The sequence below is a fragment of the Peromyscus eremicus genome, chromosome 10, assembly GCF_949786415.1.
Source record: "Peromyscus eremicus chromosome 10, PerEre_H2_v1, whole genome shotgun sequence".
NCBI lineage: Eukaryota > Metazoa > Chordata > Mammalia > Rodentia > Cricetidae > Peromyscus > Peromyscus eremicus.
The window spans coordinates 25,439,175-25,452,722 of NC_081426.1; the positions used below are offsets into that span (position 1 = coordinate 25,439,175).

Consider the following 13,548-nt stretch of genomic DNA (forward strand, 5'->3'; position numbering starts at 1 on the left):
AACAGAGTTTCTCTGTGTAGCCCTGGCTATCCTAGAGACCAGGCTGGTCTTAAACCCAGAGATCTGCCTGCCTCTGCCTCCCAAGTGTGGGGAATCAAAGGCGTGCACCACCACAGCCTGGCTTGGGGGCCATATTTAAAAAAATCAGGCTGGGTGTGGTGATGAACATCTTTGATCTCACCACTTGGAAGGCAGAGGCAGGAGAATCTCTGTGAGTTTGAGGCCAGCTGGTCTACAGAGTGAGTTCCAGGACAGCCAGGTCTCTGTAGAGAGAGATAAAATACAATACAATAAAAAAAAAAAAAATCCACTGCTTAGATCAATGTTACGATGGTTTTGTTTCTCTGGTGGTGTTTGTTGTTGTTGCTTGTTTTCTTTTACATTTATTTCTTTGTTTTCCTTTTTTATTATTTGAAAAATTCATACTTGTACGCAATGGAATATGATCACTATTCACCCCTATTTTCCCCTCCAGCTTCTCCTGAATCCCACTACACATACTTTTCCCAATTTCCTTTCTTCCTCTTCCTTAAAAAAAAAATTAAATTATTTTTGTTTATGTGTCTGTGTGTACACCTGCTTGTTTGTCTGTATGAGAAACCCACACTGTTACATTTGCCTTTGCCTTTGATTTGTGGCGGTTTTCTCCCGTGAAAGTACTGAAGAAAATCTTGTCTCATACAAATAAGATACTTGTGTGTATTTTTTTCTTGATGTACTAAAACTTGCCAGAGTCTAAAGTTTGGTTGGGTAATTTATACCAATGAACTTTTAGGACTTTGCTGCACTAAAATTCATGGGTTTATCTTTTACTTGGAGTGTGTACAATTTGGTAACATACAGAGTTGATCCTGTGGAAAATATTAGTTCACTGGGTTAAGTAGCTCTGTTGGCCCATTTCATTGTATATTATCAAAGGTTCACTTTTGCTGGTATTACCACTCATCTTAGTAGAGAAGATTCTTTTGTTTTGTTTTGAGACAGGGTTTCTCTGATTCCTGGATCTTTCTCTGTAGACCAAGCTGACCTTGAATTTAGAAATCTGCCTGCCTCTGCCTCCCAAGTGCTGGCGTTAAAGGCATGCACCACAATGCCCAACCTTCAGTAGAAAAGACTCTATGTCTTTTTTTGAGAAAAGTCAGACTTATGGTAGGAGATTCAAGTTTTCTAAAATCATAGTCTTTAATTTTATCATTTATTGTTTTATTTTTATAACAAAGCACCAGCAATTAATTTTTTTATTATAACAAATACACTAAACTGTTTTACATGAAGTCACAAACTTCATAGATGTTTTGAGACAATTAAGTCAAATAACCAACTATGACTGGAGGTTGCATGTTAACCATTTTTTTTTAATGTAAAAATAGTGTTTAAAATGAGAAACCAGTTCAATTGTAACTCAGACAATGGCAGAAGGATTTTCCTTGAGATAATGCAGGGAATAACCACTTATAGGACATAGGATTTTAGTTTAGAGTGATGAAATGCTTTGGGATGGGATAAAGGCGGTGGTTGCATAACACTGATGGTATTAAATGCCACTGATTTGTTTGCTTTAACATGATTAATTAACTGTTCTGTGAATTTCAGCTCAATAAACTTTGGAAAAAAGTGCTTTATACGAAATTTCCATTTCATCATACGGAAGAGCAAAAGATTTGTCATCAGAGGCCTGGAGCCAATGAAATTAACTTTTTTTTTTAACTGCTTCATAAAGGACATTTTTAAGTGAAACTGACATATTGTTTAACGCCAGCCCGTTTTGAGAAGAACAATGGCTGTTAGAACACAGTGTACCATTGCTTTGATGGTGGCAAAGCACCAGCAATTAAACCGGAGTCCTCTTGTGCCATTGGTGTAAATATCAACATGGAAAAAATATCAACATGGTAAAAAGACAAGTAATTAAGTAGTACTATTTTGAAAGGAGTTTTAACCCATATATGCCCTTGAGAATTTCAGGTTACCTGAAGAACCAGTGGACCACATTTTGAAACCCATTGTTCTACACTGAATTAGGACTGAAACTGAACTAACCCACTTCAATCAGTAGGGGTACCATGTGCTGTCTGAAAAATCCTGGGAGATATTTTACACTTACTGGAAATTTTAATTTAAGCTCACACACAGTGCTCTGCTTGCCTTGTTTTAGATTCATATCACTGGATAAAATACAGAACAAAAGTAACAATTCTAATAATGGCATATACTTTATATTATTTTAAAAAATTACCACTTTCATGATTTTGGTTAAAGTAATTATATTCTCATTAATGTCATTGTAATCTTTTCTTGAATATAGAAAGTTTCCTTTCTTGCTTGCTAAAAATAGGCCCTGATATATCTATATATATATCACAACAATTAAAGAAAAAGAAACCATGAGTTTGAAAGGGGTGGTTCTTGGGAAGGTTTGGAGGGAGAAAAGGGAAGGGAGAAATGATGTAACTATATATAATCTCAAAAAAAAAAAAAAACCCTTAATGGCCCGGAAACAAACCATCATAAACGATATTTCAATGCACTGTCAAGCTCTTGCGACGGCACTATGAAAAGAGGGACTGGACTGTAGTCCACATAACTTGACTGGGGGCTGTGTAAGATTAGTTGGCTATGATAGGAAGCCCTGATACTTTGCGGTCTGTCCTGAATTCACATCTGAAAGATTTTGAATCAGGAAACATGACTTCATTTCAATTTCTGCCTGCTTTGGGCAAGTTATTTTTCAGCAGCTGCAAGCTTAATTACTGTGTTGATGAGCTGGATTGGCAGGTAAAGAGGATGCTACTGAAGTTTGCGAGGATTGGAGGCTAAGCCACGAAGAGCTTCACAGAAATGAACAGATTTTATCATTAAGCAGAAGGACCTAATGTTGGGAAGTCTACATTTTTAGGGGTTGAAGGACTTCCAGGGACACTTTGAGACTCTGGGAAGCCTCCACTCTCCTTCAGTCAGCCTTTCTATCTTGGGCTACTTCAAAGAGTCTTTAAGAAGCTGGGAGAACGTTTTTCATCTTTGAATATAGCAGGGGAGACTGAAGAGAAGAATAGCAGGAAGGGGAGAGGAAGGCCCGGCGGGGAGAAGAACCCCCTTATGTGAAAAATAGGGCAATGAGAAGAGTCCTCTGGAGCTGGCTTGTTTTTTCTCCTTTCCTGTGACTCTCCCCGGGGTTTTGTCTTTGCTTGCAGGGACCTTATCTACTGGTTTAGTTTGTTTGTAAGATATAAAATGTCCTCTAATCTTGGGGCTAGAGAGAGGGCTCAGTGGTTAAGAGCACTGGCTACTCTTGCAGAGGACCTGGGTTGGGTTCCCAGTATCTACATACTGTCTTACAAACGTTTGTAACTCCATTTCCAGGGGATCTTCTGTTGCACTCATCTGACTTCCATGGGCACCAGACACACACGGTGCACAGACTTACATACAGGCAAAACATTCATACACATAAAATAAACAAATCTAAAAAACCCTTCAAACCCATTATATCAGAGAACAGTTACACACCTCTGTTTGATAAACACAGTAGTGACAATGACCTCATGGGTGTCAAAGAAACTGGAACACAGGAAAAGGAAATGAGAAACAAGCGTATAGCAGTACCAGGATTCAACTTTAAATCATTACACTCAGCCTAGCTCTCTTTGGTTTGTCTTTTTAGGCCCTTGTCCTTGAAATTAGCTTTGTGGTGAGAGAGATTGACTCTAGGGCCTGGTGCATGCCAAGTGCACACTCGACATCCCCAAACCCCATGAAGTGAGTTTTCAAGGCCGTTCAGTTGTTTGTGCTTTTGTATTTAGAGACAATTTACCAACATCTCTCTTATAGGTTAGTTATAGGTTGTAGCAGTAGTGGGGATGAAGTGTAGTATGATGTTCACAGATGTCCCTCAGAGTCAGATTACTTGTGTTCAAACCCTAGCCGTCACATCTTAGGTACATCATAAGGTTGTGGTGAATCTGGTGTTAGATTTACACAGAAAATGCTCACATAGTTTAATGCACACTGAAAAATTCAATGCATACTGCGAATTCACAGGTACAGGAAAATTCCTTCAAATGTTTTCAATACTGGTTGAGGATCCAGTCAAGGATTCCCTTCCTCACTCCAGATCAAAAGCAAATTGTTATTCTTGATAAAAAGAGATGAAAGTGACACATCAACTCATTTGCTCTTTCCACGTGGATTGTGGGGACCGTGGGACTGATGGAGTGGATATCAACTTCCTGCTGGTTGAATTGTCTACCCAGGGCCACTTTATTAGCAGCTAGCTATCCAACAGGGGGTTGTCCTGGCAGTTAAGTGCTAGTTCTGGTCCAATCAGTGGCCACCCATTGGTGGCAGTCCATTTATTACTCTCTGTATCATGTCAACAGTGGTATACAAATGAGAGTGCAGCGTTTATTCCTATCACTACCCTTTTTATTTTTTTTTTAGGTCCAAGAGGCTCAATCATAGTGCTTCAAATTTAGCCTTGGGTTTTTCTAGTGAAGGTAAAAATTGAAACACCATCAGCTGCATTGAAGAGGAGGAAGATATCAGTTTCTCAGAGAGTAATGGGAAGTCTTTCCTCACTTTGGACTGTGATGTAATGCCTTCCTTGAGATTTTGTGATGTAGTGGGTAGCACAACCTAGTGAGTCATAGTATAGCTTTGTTGTTGGCCGGGTCTGGGTTTGACTTTTTAGTAAAGTTCAGATTATTCTGGGTTTTACTTTTTTCATTTGTAAAACGGAGATAGCCTCTACTCATTAAGGTTGTGACATTCAACTAGAGAGAATATAAACACCTGTTATTCCTTAGTTAATTAGGAGATTTGTTTGGCTGTTGTGCTGCACAATTCTAGGTGCTGGAGACCTATTGACAAATAAGACAGCATCCTTTTTTTCCCCTAATTGTTTTTAAATTACAGTGGGACAGAATGGCCATGATGTTGAATACAAAGAGACAAATAATTGCAGAGTGCTGTGGGGGAAAAAACCCAATGTAACAAACAGGGATAAATCTTATTTACTTGTTTTCTGGAAAAGTCAAGGATTCATCTGAGGGAATGAGAGAAGGTGGTTCTGTTAGGACCTAAGGTGGTGCTTCTCAACTCCTAATGCTGCCAACCAAAAAATTATTTTCCTTACTACTTCATAACTGTAATTTTGCTACTGTTCTGAATCATAATGTAAATATCTAGTGTGCAGAATATCTGATATGTGGCCCTTGTGAAAGGGTCGTTGGAGGCCCAAGGAGTCACAACTCACAGGTGGTGAACCGCTGACCTAAGTTATTACAGTGTTGGACTACGGGATTCTTCTGCAGGCCAGTTTGAGCAGGTTTTTTTTTTTTTTTCTTCGTTTGAGCACTGAGATTTTTTTTATTAGGAGCTGAGGCTGAGGCAGTTTGAATTTGTATGCTGAGCATAACCTGTAGCACACTATAGCTCCACGCACTGTATTGTTAATTTTATATTGACTATACCTGCGAGGGAAATATCACTACTGTTCTAATAGAAAGTGGAGTAAGCCAAGGTACTGTCTTGGGCTACTAAGCTAGCAAAAGAAGCTTCCTGAAAATCTTTCTAGTCCTTGTTTTTCTTTTCCTTAGTTTGTGACGGTTCATCTATTCATTTCCCAGTTTTCTACTCTTTTTTCGCCCGGCTCCTCCGGATGCTTCTGGGAAGTCACTTTCCGCCAACTTGCAGCCCCGCCCACATCCTGGGGCGTGACCAGCTCTCCAGGCCCCGCCCCCGTCCATCCCGTGACAGCCAGCCCACTTCGACCCACCCCCGACCGCCGACAGCGCGCCGAGGCGTGCGCGCGCGCCCCCGCTAGAAGCTCCGATCGGTCTCGGGGGCGCGCTCTGTGTGGCCGCTGCCGCCATGTTGTTGTGGTTGTGAGAAGGCGGCGGCGGCGGCGGCGGCGGCAGCGGAGTAGCCGGCGGAGACGCTCCAGCGGGCCAGGCGCTGCCCCACGCCGGCCCTGGCTGGCAGCCTCGTGGGGTGGCGGAGGAGGCCGTGCGGTGGCGGGCCTCGCCATGTCCTGCCACCTGGTAAGAAGCCCACTCCCCGACTCCGGTGGCGAGGAGGTGCTGGAGGAGGGGCGGGCCTCGGCCGGGCGCGGCGGCTGTCACAGACTGAGAAGGCGGCGGCGGGCGGGGGCCTGGGGTGGCCGCGGCCGCCCGGGGCAAGCTCGCGGAGTGGAGCGCCCAGGCCCGGCCGGGCGACGCGGGGGAGGCGGGGTCGCCTAGCTAGGCGGCCATCCTGAACCTGGCGGCCGGTAGCACTCAGAATGTGGGGCGCTACCCCTGGAGCGCCCTGGAAAATGCTTCCGGGCCCCCGGGAGGTGAGTGTGTGGCCTGAGGCCCTGGCCGAGTCTCTGGGAGAGGCCGGAGGTCGTGCTATTGGAACCCCTTGGCGAGCCGTGCGGGCCTTAGCTTGACTGCAGCAGGGCATCCTCCTGACCTGGTAGTACTTGAAGGGGAATGAAGGTTCAGGGGTGGTTGAAAGAGCTCTAGGAACCCTGGTCAAATAAATGGCTCTGCAAAAGATTAGTGTTGTTTCTTGGGTTGAAATTGTGCTGGATACATTGCATTTCAGGACCCATGATGATATTGTTGGTTGGGGTCAGAAAACTTATTTCAAAATTATGGAGTAGAGTTTGCGCAGTCTAATAGGCACTCTGGAGTCTGTTCATCTCACTTGTGAGTTTTACACGCGGGCTTCGGTTAGGTCTTGATGTTCAGTAGTCTTCACACTGAGGTTTACATTCTTCTTGCTATCTTGATATCCACTTGGTTTTTGACATTTAGTTTTTTTTGTATTAAAAAGTGCATATGCTCTTGTAGTGGAGGTTCAACTTTGTTTCTCATAATGAGAACAGTGAACCGTCAGAGGTTATGATTGAATGGTCGAAGGTGCTTCTTTATCAAAATGTTTGATTTTGTTTGTGGGGACGTGAAGAAGTCCTTTCCCTTTGAGATTCTGCGATGTTTCAGTGTGGCAAAAGACACATGCTCTTGTGTTTTTACCTGGAGACCAAATGACATGAGTTGGTGGCCAAAGAAAGACCTCCTTTCAATGACTTGAGAGAGCAGAAGAGGTTACAGAATGACATCGTTTTGGGTAAATGCTGTGCAATATATTATTAGGCAAAATTTGGAAGCTTCTAGAAGGTTAGATTGATTGCCTATGAAGACATCTTTCAGCTTCACCATTTTTACGTTTAGGTAACCCTGAGCAGTTGTGAGCAGCATAGTGGATTTGTTTACAAGGCGTTAGAACACATTTTATCAAATTAGATGCTAACTGAAGGTATGTCCAGAGATAGACTGCAGAACCTAGGGGAAGTAGAGGAAGCGAGGCATGAAGTCTGCTTCCTGCCCACAGAGGGGTCCTGAAGGTGCTTTCTAATATACCAACATTGTAGTTACTCCTAAACCATCTGACTCAGGTTTCTAGTAAAGTGGAGGGTAGGAGGGTGTGTTACAGTCATTTGAGACCAGGGTTGTGAACCTGGAAGGTGTACTGTGCATTGTGAAGTTCTTGAAATTTGCCCCAGGCTGTGAGGTGTGGTAAAAATCAATTTAAAAACCTGCTTACAGTCCTGGTTAATACTTTCTGTGGTAAAGTGGAGTTCTGAGTTGTCAAGGGATGTATTCATACTTCAGAGGGGGTGTGTTGAGGATTGTTAAAATTTTGGAAGAGGTGAAAGAAGGTGTTGTTACAGTTGCATAGGGTCTTATCCTGTCATATCTTAGAGAAATATTTTTAGAGAGGTACACCCAGTTGTTCAGTAAAGACCCGAAGCCTTTTTTTTCTGATACCCCCACTCTTAGCACAGTTCTCAGCAGAATTTTCTTTCCAGATTTTTTCTTTTAGCAAGTGAATAGTATTGGTATGAGAAAAAGCAGCGTTAATTATTAAATTACTTGGTGTCTTACATTGAAGAGTGAGTTTTCATTCTTTGCAACTTTGACTTTTCCTTAAGATAGTCTGTTTTCTGTAGACTGTGAACTCTGTTTTTGAGTCTTAATGTATTTAAAACTTTAGATGTTAACACATTTTATTGAATTTTTTTTTTTTTTTTTTTTTTTTTTTTTTTTTTTGGTTTTTCGAGACAGGGTTTCTCTGTGTAGCTTTGAGCCTTTCCTGGAACTCACTTGGCCTCGAACTCACAGAGATCCGCCCGGCTCTGCCTCCCGAGTGCTGGGATTAAAGGCGTGCGCCACCACCGCCCGGCCATTTTATTGAATTTATGGGTAGTATAGACTGATGGGTAATTCTACATTGGCAGACAGATCATGGATCATGATTTCATTGTGTCATTAATTGCTGTTGGGACTTCTCTGGACTTGAGTTCCTCATCTAGATAATTTAGAGCTCATACTTAGGCTAATTTTACACATTTTAAATATATATATATATATTTTTAATACAGGAAAGTGCATCTTCTTTTATTTGAAAGAAACAACTCAGGCTAAAATTGCCAGGAGTTTGAAACTATTGTGGGCCACATAAGCAAGTGCCACATTAGCCAGGGCTTCATAGTAAGACCCTGTCTTACTATTACTACTATTAAAAAATGAAAACATGGCTGGGCGGTGGTGGTGGTGGTGATGGTGGTGGCGGCGGCAGCGGCGGTGGTGGCACACACACCTTTAATCCCAGCACTTGGGAGGCAGAGGCAGGCAGATCTCTGTGAGTTCAAGGCTAGCCTGGTCTGCAAAGCAAGTTCAGGACAGCTAGGACTGTTACACAGAGAAACCCTGTCTCGAAAAATTTAAAGAAAAAGAAAACAGAAGCAGGAGAGATGGCTTACTGGGTAAAGACATCTACTGTCAGACCTGACAACCTGAGTTGATCCCCTGGACCCATGTGGTAGAAGGAGAGAACTCCAAGTTGTCTTCCAACTCCCACATGTGTGCCATGGCACATCCCACATGTGTGCCATGGCACACATGAATACACACACACACACACAGAAAAAAAATTTAAAAAGTAAACAAAACCCTTGCCCTAAAATCCCAGAAACAATATTCTGTCTTGGGTTTTGCTTTTAAGTTATGGATTTTATATATTTCTCAGAAGTGTTCTGGAAATTGTGTGCATATTGCAGATGTGGAGAAACAACATGATTATGCTGTTGTAATTCTCTTAATGTTGAAATCAAGTCAGGTTTCACAGAGGGAACTTCATAATTTGGTATGAAGACACAATACTAAGAAAGTTTTGGGGAGAAGTTTGCAATCTATATGGCTGGTTGTTTCTTACAGATTATCCAGTTCTGTAATTTTAGATGGCAAATTTGTTTTTAAGTTTTAGAATTTATTTGTGTGTATGAATGTGGGTGCATGCATGCCATGGTGCACATGTGTAGGTCAGAGGCCAGCTTGTAGGCATTGATTCTCTCCATTCATCGTATGGGTTCTGGGGATGGAACTCAGGTTGTCAGGTTTGGCTGCAAGTGCCTCTATTTCCTGAGCTGTCTTTCTAGACCCTCTGTGGTGAATTTCTGTGTAATTTCACAATCAGTGAAACAACGATTTAGAATTAAGTATGAGGTCACGTCCATATTGGATTGCACTAGAGTTCCTAGTAATTCAAGATAACTACTACAGTTACTAATGTGTCATTACTATTTTTAATCTTAACTTTTGATTTTGATACTGATATGCTTTCATTTTCATTTTTGTACTGCATTTGTACTTTTAAGTTCATAATTGTATCCTACACTAAAATGAAAATTGTTTTATCGTGATAGTGCATAGACCAGTAAGTAAGTCTTGAGTCTACCTAGTGCTACTCATTAGCGCTTTTTTTTCTGGCAAGCCATATAACATTCCCTCATTATTAAAGGAAGAACAGTGTCTACTTATTTCACATGTTGTGAGGGAAGATCAAGTGGAATGGCGTACGTGGAAAACAACCTAAAAATGTAATGCTGTTAGAATTCTATTCCAATATAATTTGTTTTTAAAAATAATTTATTTACTTATATTTTATGTGCATTAGTATTTTGCCTGCATGTATGTCTGTATAAGGGTATTGGATCCCTTGGAGCTGGATGGAGTTTCACAGACAGTTGTGAGTTGCCATGTGGGTTTTGGGAATTGAACCTGGGTCCTCTGGAAGAACAGCCAGTGCTCTTAACATTTGAGCCATCTCTCCAGCCCCTAGAATTCTTTTTAAAAAGGTTTTTATGAAAGAATTGGCTTGTCTAGATGGGTGGTAGTGGCACACACCTTTAATCCCAGCTCTTGAGAGGCAGATAGGAGGATCTCTGTGAGTTTGAGGAAAGCCTGGTCTACATAGCGAGTTACAGGACAGCCAGGGCTACACAGAGAACCCTTGTCTCACTCACTCACTGCCCCTGCCCCCCTCAATAAACAAGAGTAGGCTTGTGAGCAGTGGTAAACCAGATGCATGTTGTTAAATGCAGAATTTCCCAATGCCACTGATAAGGCGCCAGAAGTGGAGGAACTTTTCAGCACTCATATCTGTTAATAGTGTTGCAGGAGCTCCAGAAGAGTGGATCTCACCTTGCAGAGTGAGCCCTGGTTGGGCCTTGCTACTGGAACTGGAGTAAAGCCCATCAATTCAAATGCCTATAAGGATCACACAGAATAGACTTTCTATATTTGTTCTGTTTTCTTATTTTGGAGCTGTGGTGGAAAGTGGTTGGAGCAAAGAGCTTAGCATATTCTGTGTAAAGTTTTAGCACTGTGTTTTTGTTCTTTTTTTTTTTTTTAATTTTATGTATATGTGTGTATACCATGTATGTGGAGGTCAGAGAGATGTCAGATCCCCTGGAGCTGGAGAGTTACAGATGATTATGAGCCTCCATGTGGCTTCTGGGAACCAAACCCAGGTCCTCTGCAATTTCTCCAGCCCCAGAACTGTGTTTTCTAAATATTGAGTGGCATATTACAAGGTAATGAAATCAGTGTGGTTATTTAAAAAAGCATTAAAAAGATAAGTTAGTACATTGTTAATGGTAAAACTGTTGGTTTGAGAACTGTTTATTATTATTATTATTATTATCTAAATTCATATTTGGTATATTGTACACCTTTAATCCCAGCACTTTAATCCCATCCCTCTGGAGGCAGAGGCATGAGGCTCTTTGAGTTTGAGGGCAGCCTGATCTACATAATTGAGCTCCAGACCAGCCAGGGCTGCATAGATATATGTAGGTATATATGTGTGTATGTGCATTTGAGCAGAGGCTAGACATTAACTTTGAGTGTCAGTCTTTGAGAATTGCCCATCTTGTATTTTGAGACAGTCTCTCAATGGGCCCTGGTGCTTTGTATTTGGGTCTTTCTAAGCTGGCCAGCTAGCTGACCTTCCAGTTCCAAAGATCTGCCTGTTTATGTCTCCTCACCAATGCTGGGATTATAAGCATGTACCACCAACACATAGAGTTTTAGGTGGTTTCTGGGGATTGAACTTAGAGCCTCATGACTGTGTGGCAAGCACTTTACCTGTTGAGCTATCTCCTTAGCCTTGTAACTTGCTTTTTAGGTTTAAATTTTTTAAATTACGTGCAGGTGTGGGTGTAGGTGGCCACTTGAGATGCTACAGCGTGTATGCAGAGGTCAGGACAACTTGTGGAAGTCAGTTCTCTCTACCTTGTTTGTCCCAGAGATCAACTAAGGTTGTCACTCTTGGTGACAGCAGGCGTCTTTATCTGCTGAACCCTCTTGTTGGTCCTAATTTCTTTAAAAACGTCTGTCTTAGTGTAAAAATAATTTCATTCATGTATAACACTGTACTTTGCATGTAAATTCATTTGCCCTTTGTTCCCCCCTTCTTATGGTGGCCTTCTTTCTCCCACCTCATCTGGTTTCATGTTTTCATGTCATTCATACACACACACACACACACACACACACACACACACACACACACACGATTCTGGATGTGGTGGTGCACATAAGTAATCTCAGCACTTGGGAAGGAGGTGGATGCAAGAGGATTGGTTGCTAACCTTATCCACATAGTGAGTTTGAAGCCAGATTGGGCTACAGGAGATTCTGTCTGAAAAAGTCAACAAACAAACAAAACACATTCCCAAACCCAGGCAACCAACCCAATGCTAAACCAGCCAACCCTCCCAGGAGAATACATAAAAGTAGAGATGGTCTATCCAACTTGAATTATAGCTCTTTGATTATACATTATCTATTGGAATACTTACAAGAAAAGCTTTCCATGTGAAATTTATATTCTCATAATGGATATTTAGTATTCTAAATTACAACAATTTTTTGTTAATTTACATTGCTGTAATTTTTTTTTTAAACAGTGCTGTGATGAACTTGTTTGGACATTTTTCTGCAGTTATGCTATTTTCTTAATCTTGTAAATTTGCTTATCAGGTCAAAGGGTTGCTTTTTTGTTGTTGCTTCTTTCCTGGCTATTGAATGAAGAGCCTTGAACAATGCTTAGAACCTCCATCCCTTGAAATGGAGGTGTTTTAAAATTTGGATATAATGAAGGTATCATATTGATAGGATGGATATCTTAATTTTCCATCAACATGTTGGGACCTATTTTCATATATTTATACTAGCAATTTAACCACCTATAGCTTGTAATTGTAAGATGAAAGTGGATTAGTTTCTCTGTTCTTTTTTCAGCACAAAGACTTAACCTCTATAGTTGAACTCTGTGGAGGGGTAAAAATGGGTTAAATAACAAAGCAGTACTTTAGGCCTCCAGTGTTTAGGCTTTTTGGTTGCTTGTCCCATCAGTGGAAAAATTTGAGCATTAATCTTGAATACCTTGGTGTTTAATTTATAAATTATATATTTGTTTGTGTTTTTTGAAATGTAAGACAAAATGAACAAGGATCATAGTACAAATGAAGCTTAAATCCCTTTTTCTTTCACCTAGTGGAACATCTTTGGGTTCCTCTTGGGGTATATTATGTTTTGCTTTGGCTGTCAGTGCTTAAGATTTCTAAGGTGAAATATTGTTTTTTCTCTTTTCTATTTTTTTTTTTTTCACTGTTTCACCATGTGACTGGCTAGGCTGGAAGAACTGCTGTGTAGATCAGTTTGGGTTGAAGCTCACAGAGATCCACCTGCCTGTGCCTCTCAGTGGGCATTTCTCCAGTTTTACAAATGGTTCTGTTTAGTTGAATTATGATAATCTTTATAAAGTGCCCTATGCAATTGAGGCAATTGAGAGTCTTGTTTTGTTTCTTTTCCCTTTTCTTCTTCTTCTTCTTCTTCTTCTTCTTCTTCTTCTTCTTCTTCTTCTTTTTTCTTTTTAAGACAGGTTTGTTTGTTTAAGTCTTAGCTGTCCTGGAACTTGCTTTGTAGACCAAGTTGGCCTTGAATTTACTGCCTGTCTCTGCCTCCCCAGTGATAGGATTAAAGGCTTGAGCCACCACATCCAGAGAGAGCCCTATTTGTAATATAAGGGCAATATATACCTAAATCATCAACTTGATACTTTTTGTGATTGTTGACTAATTGAATTAAAAAACAAAGAAATCATATGACAGGAAACAGTATAAACAGTCTACTTCTCCCAGAAGAATTGATACTGTGT

At 41.0% G+C, this 13,548-nt stretch overlaps 1 protein-coding gene across 4 annotated transcripts in view; it reads left to right on the top strand.

Moving 5' to 3' along the window:
- Nucleotides 1-5,918: 5,918 nt before the first annotated feature.
- Nucleotides 5,919-13,548, top strand: part of Mtmr3 (myotubularin related protein 3) — a 134,326-nt gene continuing 126,696 nt past the window's right edge. For all 4 annotated transcript variants that reach the window (XM_059275564.1, XM_059275565.1, XM_059275566.1 and 1 more), the window contains exon 1: nt 5,919-6,038. The gene's annotated coding sequence lies outside the window, so the exon portion shown is untranslated. The remainder of the gene's footprint in view (nt 6,039-13,548) is intronic.